Below are 22,777 nucleotides of genomic sequence, written 5' to 3' on the forward strand. Positions count from 1 at the left end.
GGAGACAGAGAGCATGCTGCCGTGCTCTTGATCACCCTTGCAGTAATGAAATTCCCAAGTTAAATCAAGGGTGGATTCTTTTCTATGTATTTCCATCAGGGGGCGGTATTGTATCAAGTTCAGATATACTGGTACATTTGAAAATTTAGAAATGGTTAGAAATAAAACTTGGATATGGAGGTGTGTGGAGTATGTGGGTGATTCTTCTGAGGTTTTACAGTTTATATGCTCAACTTCAATTTTTTAAAAAATTTTGTTTAGAGTATTTGAGAAATGTACAAGCTCAGATAGACTGAAAATAGACACATACACACACACCCATCCATACACACATGCACTCACTACACATGATCTGTGAGAAATAATATGATAAAGCGGCATTTTGAAGAGGGCATTTAACAACTTTTTAGTGGTTAAAAATGAAAATGATGGGACCTCCCTGGTGGTGCAGTGACTAAGACTCCGTGCTCCCAGTGCAGGGGGCTCAGGTTCGATCCCTGGTCAGGGAACTAGATCCTACATGCTGCAACTAGGAGTCCCCAAGCCACAGCCAAGACCCAGTGCAGCCAAATAAATAAATAAATAGAAATATTTTTTAAAAATGAAAATGCTTGGAGCAGGTGGATTTTGGTCATTTTTACAGCAGTCTTAAGTGTACTCAGCTGTTCCTTATGCCCACCGTTTAGATCCTGCAGCATTTTCATTTCCTGTAGGTAGGTTCATACGCTATGGCTATTGCCTATTTGCAACAGTCTAAGCAATTACTCTAATTTAACTCTTCATTTTGTATTTCTAAAGCCTAACATTACAAGACTGAAAAATTAGAGGCTTCTGGAGAAAGTGATCATGGCTACATGCCCTGATATCATTTTTACTGTTAAATATGCGATTCTTCTCTTAAATGTTTGTTTATTTTGATCAGTTGCTGGGTTGCATGTTATAGTCACCTGGGAAATTTTGAAAAACTAATGATTCAAGCCCTTTTCTAGTAAATTAGCATCGCTGGGGTTGGGTGGAGCCCTGGCATCAGCATTTATTCATAACCCACAGAGTTCTATCCAATAGCTGGGACAGAAGGTTATGAACACTGCTTCATTCCTCTCCTCACTGCGCTCTGTCACTACTATAACCACTCTTCTTTCTTCCTCTGCACCTTGGGGCACTGAGCTAAGAGTGATGTGCTCACATAAGCAGGTATGTCCTTAGACACTCCTGGGCAAGGTAGCAGGAATTATCTGTTCCTCAAAGTGGCTCTCTAGAAATTCTGGGAACCATCTTGTTCGCTGTAGCTCAGCTGCTCAGAGACAGCCACCTCTCTTAATGAGAGACTAAGTATGCAGATGAACAATGGCCAGACTATATACAAAGGAACTCTGATCCATGGCCTGCAGCAGCTGGCCCGGGAAGCCACCCCCTTCTTTATAATCACCAGCGAGGGAGCCAGTCTGCTACAGGTCAGATTTGTAAGATGCTAAATTGCTATCTCTAGTAATGATCCAGAAAGCTTAACAATCATTTCTGGAACAATTGGCCCCAAATGGTCAGTACTTGGTTAATAACTGACAGTTTCCCTAAAATTTGTCCTGTTTCCAACTTAGGACCAACCAGAGAAAGCCGAATACACCCCTATCCAATCACGCAGGATGCCCCACTCTTTTGGAGAAAGGCATATGTTTAAAACCTTTTTATTATGTATCGGAGAATAGCCAATTAACAATGTTGTGATAGTTTCAGGTGAACAGGGAAGGGATTCAGCCATATATATACATATATCCATTCTCTCTCAAACTCCCCTCCCATCCAGGCTGCCACTTAATATTGAGCAGCATTCCATGTCCTATACAGTAGGTCCTTGTTGGTTATCCATTTAAAATGTGGCAGTGTGTACATGTCTATTCCAAACTCCCTAACTATCCCTCCCCTGCATTCTTCCCCCCAGCAATCATAAGTTCTTCTTTAAGCTTGTGAGTCTTTCTGTTTTGTGAGTAAGTTCATTTGTATCATTTCTTTTTAGATCCCACAGGTAAGGGATGTCATGTGATATTTCTCCTCTGACGTACTTCACTCAGTATGACAGTCTCTGGATTCATCTATGTTGCTATAAATGGCATTATTTCATTCTTTCTAATGCTTTTTTTTTCATTGCTGTGCAGGCTTTTCTCTAGCTGCAGTGAGCAGGAGCACCGTAACTCTGTAGTTATGGGGCACACGCTTCTCCCTGTGGTGACTTCTCTTGTGTACTATGGGCTCTAGGGCAGCTGTTGCAATGCCTGGGCTCAGTAGTTGCGGTTCCAGGGCTCTGGAGCACAGGCTCAGTAGTTGTGCCTGGGGTTATTTGCCCTGTGGAATGTCAGATCTTCCTCGATCAGAGATCAAACCCATTTCTCCTGCATTGGCAGGCAGATTCTTTACCACTGAGTCACCAGGCAGGACCTGAGGATGCTCCACTTCTTAATAGCCTGCCAACAGCTTCCCCATGCCTGGAGCCTCCATTCAGGGCATACCTGAAGTCTTCTTTCTAGTGACAAGCCTTTTGTCACTAAAAGGCTTTCCCACGCTTCTGCCTTCCTTGGAGAGACAGTGACTGACTCCCTTGCTATAGCAAGCTCTGAATAAATAGTCATTGTTTTTCTCTTTTGGTTGGCCTTTTTAACTGTTTGTTTCCACAAAGATTTCCTGTTTTGTAAGCTGAAGTCTTAGATCACTATGCTAAGGCCAAGAATGGGCCCCCATTCTCTATTACAGTCCATTTAAAACTTTTTCTGAACATAGAGAACAACAGATTTCTCTCTCAAAACTCATTCTTCAAGTGTCTGACATTTGTGGCTGAGCCAGGACCTGCTTTTCCTGTGACCCCAAGGGATACAGCAGCTTTGAGGGTACTAGCATGCACGTATGATATGTCTTCAGCAGACAGAGGTTATGTACAGACTTTGAGGATTTTATTTGCTTTGGAAGAAAAGAAGTTAAACAGAAAGACCATAGTCCAATAGGACATGGTTATGCAGAAGAAAGCCTATTTTAAAAAATGATATAGATTGTTCCTTTTATTGAATGTTAAAGTTTAAGTGTTAGTCACTCAGTCATGTTTGGCTCTTGGGGACTGCAGGGACTGGGGCCCACCAGGCTCTTCTGTCCTTGGAATTCTCCAGGCAAGAATACTGGAATGGGTTGCCATTTTCTCCTCCAGGGGATCTTCCTGACCCAGGGATTCAACTCACATTTCCTGCATTGCAGGTAGATTGTTTACCATCTGAGCCACCAGGGAAAGTGAAAGTGAAGTCGCTCAGTCGTGTCCAACTCTTTGAGACCCCATGGACTGTAGCCTACCAGGCTCCTCCATCCATGGGATTTTCCAGACAAGAGTGTTCCAGTACTCTTGCCATTTCCTTCTTGAGCCACCAGGGAAGCCACAGATAAACTCACCCTCTTGGCCTGGAGATGCCGGGGATTGAACCTGGGGCCCATGCACCCTACCACTGAGCTACATCCCTATTTATGCATTCAAACCAACTGATAGTCGAACCATCTTTTTTCTCAATCCATTAAGAGCTTTTAGCCAAAAGGAAGAAAATGATGGTGGGACCTGTGTCCTCTGGGAGTTGTAGTTCTGGGAAACCTGTTTCTGAAACAGATAGTTGAAATGAATGTAGCAACACTTGGACTATTTTTCTTGATTCCTCTCATCTTTCTTCTTGAGGATGTAAATGATGGAGGCACATTTGAAACCTATTTCCTCTGGGTATCATTCACTTACGAAAAGCCAGTGGAGATGTTTAAGTGGTCTCTGTCTTCCTGAAGAATCTCTGTGGTTTGCCACCAGGCCTGGGGGCTTTATTATCCTAAGCAACTTTGCCATCTATAACTCACTGCCCTAAGTAGCTAAAGGGAATGAGTTAGCCAGAGCTCTGAAAAAATGTAACCAGTGTTTCTTCAATATTAGCAGAACAATTGACTTCTGCCTGCAGACCTGGCTTGCAGTCATGTTACCCACAATTCCACCACTCAGAGCCTAGATTTCCCTTGAATTACAGTTTTTACTCTGATGGTGTCACAACACAGACACCAGTCTGATACCTGATTCTAAGATATCAGTCTACCCTTAAACTTCTCATGTGTCCTAGTATTTCTCTCCCATATAAAGCCAAGTGGTCTGACAATGGAACTAAGCTAATGGAATATTGTGATGAATATTCTAAATGGTTTGCTTGCTCTAGGTCCCCTTTTCTGGGAAATCTACTCAAACCTGAGAGTTCACTATCTGGGCAGAATCCCTGTTACCCTGTCTCTCTGGTTATAGTTAATGGATCAGAGGAAACTTTTGATTATGTTTAGGTTCAGTTGCAAGTAACAGAAACTCCCCCAAAGTGAAAGCGAAAGCGAAGTCGCTCAGTAGTGTCTGACTCTTTGCGACTCCGTGGACTGTAGCCCACCAGGCTCCTCAATCCACAGAATTTTCCAGGCAAGAATATTGGAGTGGGTTGCCATTTCCTTCTCCAACCAAGTAGTTGCTTAAATAAGATGGACATGCATTTCTCTGTCCCTTGGTAGAAGCCTGGATTTAGACAGTCCTGGGCTGCTGTGGGAACTTTATCAGTGATCCAGGCTCTTCCTGCTCACACTCTGCTGTTTCAAGGGTGTGGCTCCAAGATGTCAGTTGGAGCTCCAGTTATCCCATCATCACATCCACCCCCAAACTTTCCAGAAGACTCACAATAGTTTTGCTTGTATCTCGTTGCATAACTCTACACTAGATTCAAGTGAATCTGGGGGTGTAGTCTTTTGATTTGGTGAGCAATGTAAAAGTCAAGGTTTCAGCAGGCTCTGTGAAAAGTATCAAACTATAAATTGGATTAAGCTAGTCAGATTCTTAAGAATTGTACCAAGGGATTCTAAATCCTGATAACGGCAGGCTCTGGAGACACATAGACTTGGACCAACAGTGCAAATTATTCAGGTTTATGTAGAGGAAGCCAGGCAGGAGAGAGGAGGCAGATACAAGCAGAAAAGGTGAGAAGGAAGCCCAAGAGGACATGTGCTTCTTGGGAAGCATCAGGAATGACCCAGGTCCTGACCCAGTTCCATTCCTCATGAAGTCTGACTGGACAGTCAGTTCTGCACTCCTCAGAAACCTCACGTTTTTATTTTATTTTTTTTATTATTATTATTTTTTTCTCACGTTTTTAAAAACTGCTTTTCAAACATTATTGTATTGAGAAGAGAAAGTGGGGACTTCCCTGGAAGTCCAGGGGTTAAGACTCCATGTTTCCATTGCAGGGGGCACTGGATTGATTGCTGCTTGGGGAATTAAGATCCCACGTGCCCTGCAGCAAAGCCAAAAAGAAAAAAAGATGAGAAAAGGGATGGAAGCTGGAGGGTTTCAGATTCCTCCCAGAAGAAGTTATTTTTCCTGGAGCAATTAAGGATACATTTTATAGCTATAACAGTAAGATCTTAATATAATGTAGCAAATCCAGCATTTGCTGAATTCTATCTCTAACTTAAAATTTTTGTCTTCTTTTCCCAAACAGGGACATTTTACATATGCTTATATCCTTACCTCCTTTATAGTTGTCATCACCCATTGTTAGGATAGACAAAGTCGAAACTACTCAAACAAAGCTCTTGTTTTCTTACATTGGTGCTATCCTACCTCCTGAATATATTATCAATCCCTGGTCAAGATCATATTGTAACCAATGGTGTTCTTGTTGTACTGTGCTTAGTTGCTCAGCAATGCCCAACTCTTTGTGACCCCATAGACTATAGGCTACCAGGCTCCTCTGTCCGTGGGGATTCTCCAGGCAAGAATACTGGAGTTCTTAGTGATGTTTATTTTTTCCTTTAGTTAATATAATTGAATTAAGGCCAATTTGTATGACTGTAGGAGTAATACCTGTATTCCATTTCCTGTCCATGGATTCTGTGGGGAAATAGTTTACCATAATCTGCCTTTCGCCTTGAACCCATTGAGTAGATTCTTTCCTTTCAACCAAAAACTTTTATCTAAGTCTTCTTATTAAAAAAAAAAATGAGTGGATCTCTGGGATAAGAAAACAGATTTATACTAGCCACTAGACCAGGGCTGGCAAAATGCTTTGGTAAAGGGTTCAATAGTGAATATTCTAGGGTTCGCTGGCCATACAGTCTATATTGCAGCGTCCTCAACTTTGCCACTATAACCTTGGAGTAGTCAGATTATGTGTAAGCAATGGTCATGACTACGTTCCCATAAAATGCTATCTAAAAAAAACAGGTAGAGGGCCTGATTTGACGTAAAGGCTGTAGTTTGCACAGTGGCAGCAAAATGGCACAGAAGTACAGCCGAGAGGAGCTACCTCACATCCAAGATCAGGGGCGGTGGCCAAGAGGAGCTACCCCATGTCCAAGGTAAGGAGCAGATGCTGTGCTTTGCTGGGGCAGCCATGAAGAGATACCCTATATCCAAGGAAAAAGAAACCCAAGTAAGACGGTAGGCACTGAGAGAGGGCATCAGAGGGCAGACAGACGGAAACCACAATCACAGACAACAGGCCAATCTGATCACATGGACCACAACCTTGTCTATCTCAGTGAAACTAAGCCATGCCGTGTGGGGCCACCCAAGACGGCCGGGTCATGGTGGAGAGGTCTGACAGAATGTGGTCCACTGGAGAAGGGAATGGCAAGCCACTTCAGTATTCTTGCCTTGAGAACCCCATGAACAGTATGAAAAGGCAAAAAGATAGGACATGAAAGAGGAACCCCACAGGCTGGTAGGCGCCCAATATGCTACTGGAGATCAGTAGAGAAATAACTACAGAAAGAATGAAGGGATGGAGCCAAAGCAAAAACAGCACATAGTTGTGGATGTGACTGGTGATAGAAGCAAGGTTCAATGCTATGAAGAGCAATATTGCATAGAAACCTGAAATGTTAGGTCCATGAATCAAGGCAAATTGGAAGTGGTCAAACAGGAGATGACAAGAGTGAACATCGACATTCTAGGAATCAGCAAACTAAAATGGACTGGAATGGGTGAACTTAACTCAGATGACCATTATATCTACTACCGTGGGCAGGAATCCATTAGAAGAAATGGAGTAGCCATCATGGTCAACAAAAAAGTCCGAAATGCAGTACTTGGATGCAATCTCAAAAACGACAGAATGATCTCTGTTCGTTTCCAAGGCAAACCATTCAATATCACAGTAATCCAAGTCTATGCCCCAACCAGTAACGTGAAGAAGCTGACGTTGAACGGTTCTATGAAGACCTACAAGACCTTCTAGAACTAACACCCAAAAAAGATGTCCTTTTCATTATAGGGGACTGGAACGCAAAAGTAGGAAGTCAAGAAACACCTGGGGTAACAGGCAAATTTGGCTTTGGAATACGGAATGAAGCAGGGCAAAGGCTAATAGAGTTTTGCCAAGAGAACACACTGGTCATAGCAAATACCCTCTTCCAACAACACAAGAGAAGACTCTACACATGGACATCACCAGATGGTCAACACCAAAATCAGATTGATTATATTCTTTGCAGCCAAAGATGGAGAAGCTCTATACAGTCACCAAAAACAAGACTGGGAGCTGACTGTGGCTCAGATCATGAACTCCTTATTACCAAATTCAGACTTAAACTGAAGAAAGTGGAGAAAACCACTGGACCATTCAGGTATGACCTAAATCAAATCCCTTATGAGTATACAGTGGAAGTGAGAAATAGATTTAAGGGACTAGATCTGATAGAGTGCCTGATGAACTATGGACGGAGGTTCGTGACATTGTAGAGGACACAGAAATCAAGACCATCTCCAAGAAAAAGAAATGCAAAACAGCAAAATGGCTGTCTGAGGAAGCCTTACAAATAGCTGTAAAAAGAAGAGAAGCAAAAAGCAAAGGAGAAAAGGACAGGTATACCCATTTGAATGCAGAGTTCCAAAGAATAGCAAGGAGAGATAAGAAAGCCTTCCTCAGCGATCAATGCAAAGAAATATAGGAAAACAATAGGATGGGAAAGACTAGAGATCTCTTCAAGAAAATCAGAGATACCAAGGGAACATTTCATGCAAAGATGGGCTCAATAAAGGACAGAAATGGTATGGACCTAACAGAAGCAGAAGATATAAAGAAGAGGTGGCAAGAATACACAGAAGAACTGTACAGAAAAAATCTTCATGACCCAGATAATCATGATGTTGTGATCACTCACCTAGAGCCAGAAATTCTGGAATGTGAAGTCAAGTGGGCCTTAGGAAGCATCACTATGAACAAAGCTAGTGGAGGTGATGGAATTCCAGTTGAGCTATTTCAAATCCTGCAAGATGATGCTGTGAAAGTGCTGCACTCAGTATGTCAGCAAATTTGGAAAACTCAGCAGATCCAACCAGTCCATCCTAAAGGAGATCAATTCTGGGTGTTCATTGGCAGGTCTGATTGGAGCTGCAACTCCAATACTTTGGCCACCTGATGCAAAGAGCTGACTCATTTGAAAAGAGCCTGATGCTGGGTAAGATTGAGGGCAGGAGGACAAGGGGACAACAGAGGATGAGATGGCTGGAGGGCATCACCGACTCGATGGACATGGGTTTGGGTGGACTCCGGGAGCTGGTGAAGGACAGGGAGGCCTGGTGTGATGCAGTTCATGGGGTCGCAAAGACTGAGTGACTAAACTGAACTGTAGTTTGCTCTGCACTAAACTATAAACTCCATTTGGGCAGGGACATATGTGATTTGTTTAACAGTTTATACCCAGCTCTAAATACCAGGTCTCTTACTTGGTAAACATTTGACTTGATGAGTGAACTATCAATGTAACAGCAAAGGACAGATTATTCCAGCTTAAAATTGAAAACCAAACACACAAACAAACAAAACAGTCTCTCCTGTTGGCTTTCTGACAGATTTTCCTTAAAAATTGTGAAAATCTATGTACTACTAAAATCTCACAATTTGAGAACACCACAGAGAATACATTCATGGCCTGGATTCTCAGGTGACTGAATTATGTAACCAGCTATAAAGACTAGGATGAAGAAAATTTTCTTAGGAGCAAAGCCATAGTGTTTGTGCTCTAATGAAGTCTGTATATCTCACTGGTGTCATTCTACTTTGACAAGGGTCTGGTCATTATGGAGCTTACAGTCAATTGGAAATGGTATATATGTGGTTGATCCAGTTCAGTTCAGTTCAGTCGCTCAGTCGTGTCCAACTCTTTGTGACCCCATGAATCGCAGCACGCCAGGCCTCCCTGTCCATCACCAACTCCCGGAGTTCACCGAAACTCACATCCATCGAGTCGGTAATGCCATCCAGCCATCTCATCCTCTGTCGTCCCCTTTTCCTCCTGCCCCCAATCCCTCCCAGCATCAGAGTCTTTTCAAATGAGTCAACTCTTCGCATGATGTGGCCAAAGTATTGGAATTTCAGCTTTAGCATCAGTCCTTCCAATGAACACCCAGGACCGGTCTCTTATAGAATGGACTGGTTGGATCTCCTTGCAGACCAAGGGACTCGCAAGAGTCCTTTCCAACACCACAGTCCAAAAGCATCAATTCTTCGGCGCTCAGCTTTCTTCACAGTCCAACTCTCACATCCATACATGACCACTGGAAAAACCATAGCCTTGACTAGACGGACCTTTGTTGGCAAAGTAATGTCTCTGCTTTTGAATATGCTATCTAGGTTGGTCATAACTTTCCTTCCAACGAGTAAGCATCTTTTAATTTCATGGCTGCAATCACCATCTGCAGTGATTTTGGAGCCCCCAAAAATAAAGTCTGACACTGTTTCCACTGTTTTCCCATCTATTTCCCATGAAGTGATGGGACCGGATGCCATGATCTTCGTTTTCTGAATGTTGAGCTTTAAGCCAACTTTTTCACTCTCCTCTTTCACTTTCATCAGGAGGCTTTTTAGTTCCTCTTCACTTTCTGCCATAAGGGTGGTGTCATCTGCATATCTGAAGTTATTGACATTTCTCCCGGCAAGCTTGATTCCAGCTTGTGTTTCTTCCATTCCAGTGTTTCTCATGATGTACTCTGCATATAAGTTACATAAGCAGAGTGACAATATACAGCCTCGATGTACTCCTTTTCCTATTTGGAACCAGTCTGTTGTTCCATGTCCAATTCTAACTGTTGCTTCCTGACCTGCATATAGGTTTCTCAAGAGGCAGGTCAGGTGGTCTGGTATTCCCATCTCTTTCAGAATTTTCCACAGTTTATTGTGATCCACACAGTCAAAGGCTTTGGCATAGTCAATAAAGCAGAAATAGATGTTTTCCTGGACCTCTCTTGGTTTTTTGATGATCCAGAGGATGTTGGTAATTTGATTTCTGGTTTCTCTGCCATTTCTAAAACTTGCTTGAACATCTGGAAGTTCACAGTTCACGTATTGCTGAAGCCTGGCTTGGAAATTTTGAGCATTATTTTACTAGCATGTGAGATGAGTGCAAATGTGTGGTAGTTTGAGCATTCTTTGGCATTGCCTTTCTTTGGGATTGGAATGAAAACTGATCTTTCCAGTCCTGTGGCCACTGCTGAGTTTTCCAAACTTGCTGGCATATTGAGTGCAGCACTTTCACAGCATCATCTTGCAGGATTTGAAATAGCTCAACTGGAATTCCATCACCTCCACTAGCTTTGTTCATAGTGATGCTTCCTAAGGCCCACTTGACTTCACATTCCAGAATTTCTGGCTCTAGGTGAGTGATCACAACATCATGATTATCTGGGTCATGAAGATTTTTTCTGTACAGTTCTTCTGTGTATTCTTGCCACCTCTTCTTTATATCTTCTGCTTCTGTTAGGTCCATACCATTTCTGTCCTTTATTGAGCCCATCTTTGCATGAAATGTTCCCTTGGTATCTCTGATTTTCTTGAAGAGATCTCTAGTCTTTCCCATTCTATTGTTTTCCTCTATTTCTTTGCATTGATCGCTGAGGAAGGCTTTCTTATCTCTCCTTGCTCTTCTTTGGAACTCTGCATTCAAATGGGTATACCTGTCCTTTTCTCCTTTGCTTTTTGCTTCTCTTCTTTTTACAGCTATTTGTAAGGCTTCCTCAGACAGCCATTTTGCTGTTTTGCATTTCTTTTTCTTGGAGATGGTCTTGATTTCTGTGTCCTCTACAATGTCACGAACCTCCGTCCATAGTTCATCAGGCACTCTATCTATCAGATCTAGTCCCTTAAATCTATTTCTCACTTCCACTGTACACTCATAAGGGATTTGATTTAGGTCATACCTGAATGGTCCAGTGGTTTTGTCCACTTTCTTCAATTTAAGCCTGAATTTGGTAATAAGGAGTTCATGATCTGAGCCACAGTCAGCTCCCAGTCTTGTTTTTGCTGACTGTATAGAGCTTCTCCATCTTTGGCTGCAAAGAATATAATCAATCTGATTTTGGTGTTGACCATCTGGTGATGTCCATGTGTAGAGTCTTCTCTTGTGTTGTTGGAAGAGGGTATTTGCTATGACCAGTGCGTTCTCTTGGCAAAACTCTATCTATTAGCGTTTGCCCTGCTTCATTCCGCATTCCAAGGCCAAATTTGCCTGTTACTCCAGGTGTTTCTTAACTTCCTACTTTTGCGTTCCAGTCCTCTATAATGACAAGGACATCTTTTTTGGGTGTTAGTTCTAAAGGGTCTTGTTGGTCTTGATAGAACCGTTCAACTTCAGCTTCTTCAGCATTACTGGTTGGGGCATAGACTTGGTTTACTGTGATATTGAATGGTTTGCCTTGGAAACGAACAGAGATCATTCTGTCGTTTTTGAGATTGCATCCAAGTACTGCATTTTGGACTTTTTTGTTGACCATGATGGCTACTCCATTTCTTCTAAGGGATTCCTGCCCACAGTAGTAGATATAATGGTCATCTGAGTTAAGTTCACCCATTCCAGTCCATTTTAGTTTGCTGATTCCTAGAATGTCGATGTTCACTCTTGTCATCTCCTGTTGACCACTTCCAATTTGCCTTGATCCATGGAACTAACATACCCCACATCCAAGGTCAGGGGAGGTGGCTGAGAGGAGCTATCCCACATCCAAGGAGCGATGGCTGTGCAGGTGCAGGAGGGCCGAGAGGAGCTACTCCACTTTCAAGGTCATTAGGGGCCGCCGTGAGAAGATACCCTTGTCCAAGTTAAGGAGCAGTGGCTGCGGTTTGCTGGAGCAGCTGTGAAGAGATACCCACATCCAAGGTAGGAGAAACCCAAGTAAGACGGTAGGTGTTGCGAGAGGGTATCAGAGGACAGACACACTGAAACTATAATCACAGAAAACTAGTCAATTTGATCATACGGACCACAGCCTTGTCTAACTCAATGAAACTAAGCTATGCCATGTGGGGCCACCCAAGACGGGCGGGTCATGGTGGAGCGGTCTGACAGAATCTGGTCCACTGGAGAAGCGAATGGCAAACCACTTCAGTATTCTTGCCTTGAGAACCCCATGAACAGTATGAAAAGGTAAAATGATAGGATACTGAAAGAGGAACTCCCTGGGGCAGTAGGTGCCCAATATGCTACTGAGATCACTGGAGAAAGAATGAAAGGATGGAGCCAAATGAAAAACAATACCCAGTTGTGGATGTGACTGGTGATAGAAGCAAGGTCCGATGCTGTGAAGAGCAAAATTGCATAGGTTGGATCCAAGCAGACTCTAAACACACAAGAAGCCCACGTGCCAATGCAGGTAGATGAAGAGACACAAGTTCAATCCCTGGGTTGGGAAGATCCCCTGGAGGAGGGCAACCCATTCCAGTATTTTTGCCTGGAGAAACCCATGGACAGAGGAGCCTGGTGGGGCTACCGTCCATAGGGATGCAGAGTTGGACACGACTGAAGTGGCTTAGCATTCAGCAAGCTTCATGAAGAAGTGGCCCAGGTGCCCATGGTCTCCACTCCTGCTACACTGCCTTCTCTCTCCTAGGCTGCACCTGTGAACTCAGATGGAGTTCTGTATGATCAGTGGAAGAGAAGACTCGGGTGTGGTTTGCAGATGGTTCTGTACAGTATGCAGGCACCATCCAAAAGTGATAGTTGCAGCTCTACAGCACATTCTTGGAACAGCCCTGAAGGACAGTGGTGAAGTGAAGCTCTCTCAGTGGGCACAGGTTTGGGCAGTGCCCCTGGTGGCATACTTCACTTGGAAGTACCACCTGCTTTGGGCCCCTCAAGCCTCTGAATCAACAAGGCAAATAAGGGAGTTCCAGTGTGGACTGCGGTGACTGAGCCTGACTACTATGGGGAAATTGGACTTCACGGTGGAGGTAAGGAAGTACAGGGGATCCCTAGGGCAGGTCTTAGTATCAATATCACCATACCCTGTGATTAAAGTCAATGGAAAACTATTAATTCAACAACCCAAGCAAGGCAGGACTACTAATGGCCTACATACTTCAGGAATGAAGGTTTGGGTCATGCCAGCAGGTGAAGAACCACAACCCGCTGAGGTGCTGCTGAAGGTAAAGGGAGTACAGAATGGGTAGCCAAAGAAGGTAGTTATAAATTCCATGTGACCAGTTAATAGAAACCAGGACTGTAATTAGCATCAGCATTCCTCTTTATTTTGTTATGAATATGTATGTGTGTGTGTGTGTGTGTGTGCTATTTGCAGCATAATAATTAATGTTGGAGAAGACTCTTGAGAGTCCCTTGGACTGCAAGGACATCCAACCAGTCCATTCTGAAGGAGATCAGCCCTGGGATTTCTTTGGAAGGAATGATGCTAAAGCTGAAGCTCCAGTACTTTGGCCACCTCATGTGAAGAGTTGACTCCTTGGAAAAGACTCTGATGCTGGGAGGGATTGGGGGCAGGAGGAGAAGGGGACAACAGAGGATGAGATGGCTGGATGGCATCATGGACTCGATGGACGTGAGTCTGAGTGAACTCTGGGACATGGTGATGGACAGGGAGGCCTGGCGTGCTGCAATTCATGGGGTCGCAAAGAGTCGGACACAACTGAGCGACTGAACTGAACTGAACTGAATTAATGTTTATGGTTATTTTTGGGGGTCACTGATAAAAAATAAACTGCATTTAGTCTTTATTTTTTTGAGGCTGGGAAAAGTGGACAAAATGTTTCACAGAGAATAGTTAAGAGAAATGTGTTTTAATACTTCAAGATTGGCCTTCAGTTTAATTGGAACTTCACTAGTCAGGAATGCAATGTAGTAGACTCATTAAAGCCCTTTTGAGCCAGGCCGCAACATGAGCCCTTCTGCCCACTGTCACTGGAGCCAATAGAACGGGACTGAGTTCTGTTCAGAAGTAAAGGAAAGCTGCGAACAGAGAATGGAGGGATGCAAAGGTGTACTGAAGCACAAACTCCCGCCATGACCCATGGGTGGGGCTGTGGGGAGGGGAAGGGGCAGAGCTCTCCAGGGAGGGCGCAGCTCCAGGTCATACCCATAGCTGCACAGCGCTACAGTGTCTCTGCACTCCGGCAGCCACTGTCATCTTGGATTCAGGTGGTGCGTGCGGCCGCGTAGCTGAGGTGTTTGGGGCAGACATTTTACACTAGGAACTTGATTCTGAAGTGATGGGTGTGAAGTCTCTTCACACCTTACTCTGTGAGCAAATGAAACTAGACAAAGCACAAAGCGGGGTGGCGGGGTGGGGAGGGGGGTGTGGAGAAAGGTTAGACTTTATTCAGTTCAGTTCAGTTCAGTCGCCCAGTCGTGTCCGACTCTTTGCGACCCCATGAATTGCAGCACGCCAGGCCTCGCTGTCCGTCACCAACTTTATTACCAATATTCTAACTTTGGGGAATTGTTATCGGGCTTTCACAGATTCCATGAATTGGTCAAAACTCATTCTATGTCCTTATAATGTGTTTTTCTGTGAAATAGTCTTGAAAGTTAAAAACTACATTTCCAGGGAGAACAAGAAGGTGGAGGAGTAGGTGGACGTGGAGTATATCTCTCTCCATGGATACATCAGGAATACATCTTCAGACACAGAAGTGCATGCAGAACGCTAGCTGAGAGTGGACAGGAGCACCTAACCAGCAGGAAAGAATATATAGAACCATGCAAAACTCAGTAGGACAAAGGAACTAGGAGAAAAAACAGGAGTGTTAGAAGGACTGGACCTGCCCTTGGTGGGTGGGGGAACTGAAGCAGGGGTACGATCCCCACATGGGGGCAATCGTCTGAGTCAGAGGAGAAACATTTAGGACTGAGAATGAAACAGCTGATCTGTGGTGGCCTAAATGGAATGAGAATCAGTCCTTGCCTCAGCCATACATACCCCGGACAGTGATGCAGGTACCCTAGAAGGTGAAATGGCTGGGGGCTGGAGTGTAGGGATTGTGGAGCAATCACAGGGCAAGGGCTGCTGTGGAGAGACAGACTGAGGGAACATGAGGGAGGAGACTGAGGTGGGAAATGCCTGTGGAGGAAAGCCAGGCAACTCTGGAAGCAAGGCAATACTGCTGAGTCATGCATAGGGGGTGGAGCTATTACCATAGCCTCTCTCTCCCCACATGCCAGCATCAGCAGCTGAACAGTAGAGAGGCTGGCCCATCAAGTGCCTGAGGTAGGGAACAACAGAGTAGGACCCCACCCAGGGTGCCCCTTTAAGTGGCTGACGTGCTGATATACAAAGTAGGATCCCAGCCAGGGGCGCCCCTCTCCCTGCCTGATGTGTTGAACAACAGACAAGGACCCCAGGCAAGGGAGCCCTCTAAGTGCCTGAAGACTAGCCAAAGAGGCCTTCTGATCGCCAGCTACCAGAAGCTCGAAAAAAGACTGTTAGGGCCATAACTCCTGTAGCTGAGGCAGTCCGTGTCCCTGAACACCTGCTCCCCGTGACCCAAGCATGTGTGCCACCATCACACTCAACCCTCACTGGGGCAGAGCTGCCACAGGCGAAAAAAAAAGTCTTGCATCTGTGCATGTGGGGTCGTTTTGGTTGTGTCCAGCTCTTTGTGACCCTGTGGACTGTGGCCTGCCAGTCTTCTCTGTCAGGGGTGTTCTCTAGGCAAGAATACTGAAGTGTATTGGCCAATGCTTGTTGCCATATCCTTCTAGAGCACTATACTTCCTGCTGCCCTAGCTGCCAACTCTCCTGAGTACCCGGTGCTGCCAGAACTCTTGTGACCCAAGCAGCTGTACCACTCTGCACCTGGCCCTCACTGGGACAGACCCAAGTCCTCCAGGGCAGCCTCAGGAGCAAACCCCAGTGGACAACCCGCATGCTGTGAAAGTGAAGTCGTTCAGTCATGTCCAACTCTTTGTGACCCCATGGACTGTAGCCTGCACCAGGCTTCTCTATCCATGGGATTTTCCAGGCAAGAGTACCAGAGTGGGTTGCCATTTCCTTCTCCCACATGCAGAGGTGGAAATAAAAACACAATTGAAACTCAGGGGCAGTGCAGCCAAGGAAGAAGACCCAAAACCTTCCCACCAGCTGTACAAGCTGCAGATTAAATCCATGTGATCAACTAGGCAGACTCTGTGTCTACGGAATATATAAAAGGACATTGAGAGCTCACAAAATAAAACACACTAGTTCTGATAGCTGTGGACACTGGAGGCAAGAACACACAGGAGTCTGACCAGATTAGAATCTGAGCTGCCCCCACAAAAGGTCCAGAGACCAGCGCAGTGTCGGAGGGCATCCTAGGGAGGTGAGGTGGACTGTGACTCTCAGTGAGGGAAAGCATCCTGACAGCAGTGACTCAAGAAAAACATTTATTATTCTTATGTTTTGACTTATTCTGTAGTTTCTTCTGGATTTTTCTCCCTTCTCTTTCTCCCTCCCACCCTGCCCCACCCCCACCATTGTAGTTGTCCATTTTATTGGCACTATGAAATCTAATTAAGCTTTTGAATTCTTTTTTTAATCACACTTTTTATTGTTGTTATAAACCTCTGCCTCTATGCTGGGCTTTTGCAGTTCTGTGGAGTTTTCTTTTTTTCTTTCTTTCCCCTTCCTTTCTTTTTTCTTTAAAAATTTTTTTAAATCTATTATTATTGTTTCTACATTTATTCCTTTGTTTGGCTTTCCTACTGTTCTTTTCCCCTTGCAGTTAATTTTTAATGTATATAAATCTTATTTATCTACCTCTGCTTAACTTTGCATATTTATTCTTTCTTTCTTTTCTTTCTTTCCTTTCCTCTCAACATATTTGTTAGTTTTGTTTTCATTGCTTTATTCCCCAGTTGGCACCTTGCTTTAGTTTTGTTTTCCAGGTGGGCTTTAGTTAGTTTTGTTCTTTACTGGTAGATATAATTTTTGGTTTCCTTTGTTCACCAGGTCAACCTACTGTACTTTATTTTTGTTGGACTGTTTTGGTTTTGCTATGGATGTATATGTATATGTGTATATTCCATTATTTTAATTATTATTTGCCTGATTTTTAAACTGCCATCTGTCTGGGGTTCATCTTTGGTTTCTCGTTTTGGGGTATGTGTTTTAATCTCACTTAATGCCATAACAAACCACTTGTGGAATCTTCATTCCTGACCAGAGGTCAAACCCTGAGCCTTTGGAGTGGGAGCACTGACTCAAAACCCTAGACTACCAGAGAACTAACCCTGATGCTGCTGCTGCTGCTGCTGCTGCTTCTAAGTCGCTTCAGTCGTGTCTGACTCTTAGCGACCCCATGGACTGCAGCCTACCAGGCTCCTCCATCCATGGGGTTCTCCAGGCAAGAGTACTGGAGTGGGATGCCATTGCCTTCACTAACTCTAGGAAGTATCAAATAATGAGAGCTCCCACAAAGGAAACCACTTGAATACAAGACCCAGCATCACCCAATCACCAGTAGTACCCTCTGCAGGATGCTTCATCCAAACAGCAAACAAACAAAAAAAAAACAAACCCAATCACCAGCAGACAGGATTACCACCTCACTCAGCCTTACCCATCAGAGGAAAAACAAACAAACAAACAAACAAAAAAAAACTCAGCATAAATCTCACCCTATATGAAGCTTAAACAAACCACTGCACAAAACTTAGCGGGGCAGAAACCAAAAGGAAGAAAATTCAACCTTGAAGATCACCAAAAGGAGATCTCAAACACAATAAGTTAAAAAAAAAATAATGAAAAGGCAGAGAAATACCACACAAATGAAGGAACAAACTAGAAACACAGAACTTCAAATAAATGAAAAGGAAATAGGCAAACTACCTGAAAAATAATTCAGAATAATGATAGTAAAGATGATCAAAAACCTTGAAAACAGAAGGGAGAAAGTGCATGAATCAATTAATGAAGACCTAGAAAAATTAAAGAATAAACATACAGAGACAAACAACACAATTACTGAAATTAAAAATACTCTAGAAGGAATCTAGAAGGAATGATTATTCCCTGGTGGCTCAGATGGTAAAGCGTCTGCCTGCAATGTGGGAGACCCGGGTTCGATCCCTGGGTTGGGAAGATCCCCTGGAGAAGGAAATGGCAACCCACTCCAGTATTCTTGCCTGGAAAATTGCATGGATGGAGGAGCCTGGTGGGCTACAGTCCATGGGGTCGCAAAGAGTCAGACACGACTGAACGACTTCACTCACTCATTAGAAAGAATCAATAGCAGAATATCTAAGGAGAAGAATGAATCAGAGAGCTGGAAGATAAAATGGTGAAAATAACTTCTGAAGAGAATAATAAAGTAAAAAGAATGAAAAGAAGTGAGGATAGTCTCAGAGACCTCTGGGACAATATCAAATGCTCCAACATTCAAATTATAGGGGTCCCAGAAGAAGAGAAAAAGAAAGAGTATGAGAAAATTTTTGAAGAGATTATAGTTGAAAATTTCCCCAACATGGAAAAGGAAATAGGTAATCAAGTCCAAGAGGTGCAAAGAATCCCATACAGGATAAACCTAGGGAGACACATACTCAGTTCAGTTCAGTTCAGTTCAGTCGCTCAGTCGTGTCCGACTCTTTGTGGCCCCATTAATCCCAGCACGCCAGGCCTCCCTGTCCATCACCAACTCCCAGAGTTCACTCAGATTCACATCCATCGAGTCCGTGATGCCATCCAGCCATCTCATCCTCGGTCATCCCCTTCTCCTCCTGCCCCCAATCTCTCCCAGCATCAGAGTCTTTTCCAAGGAGTCAACTGTTCGCATGAGGTGGCCAAAGTACTGGAGTTTCAGCTTTAGCATCATTCCTTCCAAAGAAATCCAAGGGCTGATCTTCAGAATGGACTGGTTGGATCTCCTTGCAGCCCAAGGGACTCTCAAGAGTCTTCTCCAACACCACAGTTCAAAAGCATCAATTCTTCAGCACTCAGCCTTCTTCGCAGTCCAACTCTCACATCCATACATGACCACTGGAAAAACCATAGCCTTGGGGGCAGGAGGAGAAGGGGACGACAGAGAATGAGATGGTTGGATGGCATCACCAACTCAATGCACTGAGTTTGGGTGAACTCTGGGAGTTGGTGATGGACAGGGAGGCCTGGAGTGCTGCGATTCATGGGGTCACCAAGAGTCGGACATGACTGAGCGACTGAACTGAGCTGAACTGAACATACAAGGGAAATCCCATAATTTAACAGCTGATCTTTTAGCAGAAACTCTGCAGGCCATAAGGAATGGCAGGATATATTTAAAGTACTGAAAGGGAAAAGTCTACAAGCAAGATCACTCTAGTCAGTATGGATCTCATTCAAAATTGATGGAGAAATCAAAAGCTTTCAGACAAGCAAAAGTTAAGAGACATCAGTACCACCAAAGCAACTTTACAACAAATGTTAAAGGGACTTATATAGTCAAGAAATACAAGAGAAGAAAGAGATCTACAAAGTCAAACCCCAAACAATTAAGAAAATAGCAATAGGAACATATATATCTATAATTACTTTAAATGTAAACAGGTTAAACGCTTCAACCAAAAAACACAGACTGGCTGAATGGATACAAACTACTGAGGTCGCTCCATCGTGTTTAACTCTTTGCAACCCCATGGACTGTAGCCTACCAGGCTCCTCCCTCCATGGGATTCTCCAGGCAAGAGTACGGGAGTGGGTTGCCATTTCCTTCTCTAGGGGATCTTCCCAACCCAAGGATTGAACCCAGGTCTCCTGCATTCCAGGCAGATGCTTTAAGACCCAAATATATGTTGTCTACAAGAAACCTACTTCAGACCTAAAGACACATATAGACTGAAAGTGAGAGGATGGAAAAATATATTCCATGCAAATGAAAAGCTAAAGAAAGCTGGAGTAGCAATCCTGATATCAAACAAAATAGACCTTAAAGTAAAGAATATTACAAGAGATAAGGAGGACACTACATAATTATCAAGGGATCAATCCAAGAGGAAGACATAACAATTGTAAATATCTATGCACCTAGCATAGGAAGACCTCAATACATAAGACAAACACTAACAGACATAAAAGGAGGAATTGACAGTAACACAATAATAGTAGGAAACTTTAACACCCCACTCACACCAATGGACAGATCATCAAAACAGAAAATTAATAAGGAAACACAAGTCTTAAATGATACATTAGATGAGATGGATCTCATTGGTATCTTCAGGACATTCCATCCAAATGCAGGAGAATATACCTTATTTTCAAGTGCACACAGAATGTTCTCCAGGACAGACCACATCTTGGGTCACAAATCAAACCTCAGTAAATTTAAGAAAACTGAAATCATATCAAGCACCTTTTCTGACCACAATGCCATGAGACTAGATATCAACTATAAGGGGGAAAAACATAGAAAACACAAACACATGGAGATTAAACAATACATTTCTGAATAACCAACAGGTTACTGAAGAAATCAAAAGGGAAATCAAAAAATTTCTACAAATAAATGACAACGAAAACACAACAACTCAAAACCTATGGGATGAAGTAGTTCTAAGAGGGATGTTTATAGCAAGACAATCCTACCTCAAGAAAGAAGAAAAACATCGAATAGACAACCTAAATTTACAACTAAAACAACTGGAAAAAGAAGAACAAAACCCCCCCAAATTAGCAGAAGTAAAGAAATCATAAAGATCTGAGCAAAAATAAATGCTAAAGAAATGAAAGAAACAATAGTAAAGATTAATAAAACTAAAAGCTGGTTCTTTGAGAAGATAAACAAAATTAACAAACCTTTAGCCAGACTCATCAAGGAAAAAAGAAAAATTGAATCAACAAAATTAGAAATGAAAAAGGAGAGGCTACAACAGACAATGCAGAAATACAAAGGATTGTAAGAGACTATTATGAACAACTATATGGCAATACAATGGATAACCTGGAAGAAATGGACAGATTCTTAGAAAAGCTCAATCTTCTGAGACTGAACCAGGAAGAAATAGAAATTATGAGCAATCCAATTACAAGCACTGAAATTGAAGCTGTGGTCAAAAATCTCCTGAAAAACAAAAGCCTAGGACCAAGAGCTAATGCCTATCATTCTAAAACTCTTTCAAAAAATTGCAGAGGGAAGAACACTTCCAAACTCATTCTACGAGGTTACCATCACCCTGATACCAAAACCAGACAAAGACAACACTAGAGGCCAATATCACTGATGAACAAAGATGCAAGAATCCTCAAAAAATTTTAGTGAATGGAATTCAACAACACATTAAAAAGCTCATACACCATGATCAAGTTGGGTTTATTCCAGGGATGCAAGGATTCTTCGATATACACAAATCAATCAATGTGATACACCATATTAACAAGTTGAAAGACAAAAACCATATGAAAATCTCAATCAGTTCAGTTTGGTTCAGTCGGTGAGTCGTGTCTGACTCTTTGCAACCCCATGAACCACAGCACACCAGGCCTGCCTGTCCATCACCAACTCCTGGAGTCCACCCAAACCCATGTCCATTGAGTTGGTGATGCCATCCAACCATCTCATCCTCTGTCGTCCCCTTCTCCTCCTGCCTCCAATCTTTCCCAGCATCAGGGTCTTTTCCAACTAGTCAGCTCTTTGCATCAGGTGGCCAAAGTATTAGAGTTTCAGCTTCAACATCAGTCTTTCCAATGAACACTCAGGACTGATCTCCTTTAGAATGGACTGGGTGGATCTCCTTGCAGTCCAAGGGACTTTCAAGAGTCTTTTCCAACACCACAGTTCAAAGGCATCAATTCTTCAGTGCTCAGATTTCTTCACAGTCCAACTCTCACATCCATACATGACCACTGGAAAAACCATAGCCTTGACTAGACGGACCTTTGTTGGCAAAGTAATGTCTCTGCTTTTGAATATGCTATCTAGGTTGGTCATAACTTTCCTTCTAAGGACTAATCACCTTTTAATTTCATGGCTGCAATCAACATCTGCAGTGATTTTAGAGCCCCCCAAAATAAAGTCAGCCACTGTTTCCCCATCTATTTGCCATGAAGTGATGGGACCAGATGCCATGATCTTAGTTTTCTGAATGTTGAGATTTAAGCCAACTTTTTCACTCTCCTCTTTCACTTTCATCAAGAGGCTTCTTAGTTCCTCTTCACTTTCTGCCATAAGGGTGGTGTCATCTGCATATCTGAAGTTATTGATATTTCTCCCAGCAAGCTTGATTCCAGCTTGTGCTTCCTCCAGCCCAGCGTTTCTCATGATGTACTCTGCATAGAAGTTATATAAACAAGGTGACAATATACAGCCTTGACGTACTCCTTTTCCTATTTGGATCCAGTCTATTGTTCCATGTCCAGTTCTAACTGTTGCTTCCTGACTTGCATATAGGTTTCTCAAGAGGCAGGTCAGGGGGTCTGGTATTCCCTTCTCTTTCAGAATTTTCCAGAGTTTATTGTGATCTACACAGTCAAAGGCTTTGGCATAGTCAATAAAGCAGAAACAGATGT

Source organism: Budorcas taxicolor, chromosome 9 (assembly GCF_023091745.1).
Source record: "Budorcas taxicolor isolate Tak-1 chromosome 9, Takin1.1, whole genome shotgun sequence".
In the NCBI taxonomy this organism is placed as follows: Eukaryota; Metazoa; Chordata; class Mammalia; order Artiodactyla; family Bovidae; genus Budorcas; species Budorcas taxicolor.